The following is a 327-nucleotide window of genomic DNA, read 5'->3' as shown; positions in this document are numbered from 1 at the left end:
GTTGAGATGGCCGAGTTGGTCTAAGGCGCCAGATTAAGGTTCTGGTCCGAAAGGGCGTGGGTTCAAATCCCACTGTCAACATATCTTTATCATATTCTATTCTTACACTCACACTTTTCTGCTTTGCTTGTATTTCACTAATTTAGTGAAGCCCATGCATGCCAACTGAACACTAACAACTAGAGAGAAAATCGTTTTGTGCAGCCAGTACCAAAGAGATCGAAATTCAGAGCATAACAGATAAGGGGAGGAAAATCAGATTCCATGTTCTAAGGACATCATACATTCATACGTGTTGTCAAAGGAAGCTAGAGAATTTGCAAAAAA

At 40.4% G+C, this 327-nt stretch overlaps 1 non-coding gene across 1 annotated transcript; it reads left to right on the top strand.

The window, feature by feature from the left end:
- TRNAL-AAG lies at nt 1-81 on the top strand. Its single transcript has one exon. It is a non-coding gene; the product is annotated as a tRNA-Leu (tRNA).
- Nucleotides 82-327: the final 246 nt, after the last annotated feature.

Source organism: Fragaria vesca, linkage group LG6 (assembly GCF_000184155.1).
Source record: "Fragaria vesca subsp. vesca linkage group LG6, FraVesHawaii_1.0, whole genome shotgun sequence".
In the NCBI taxonomy this organism is placed as follows: Eukaryota; Viridiplantae; Streptophyta; class Magnoliopsida; order Rosales; family Rosaceae; genus Fragaria; species Fragaria vesca.
Note: the sequence above shows the minus strand (reverse complement) of the source record. Positions and strands in the feature narration are given on the sequence as shown.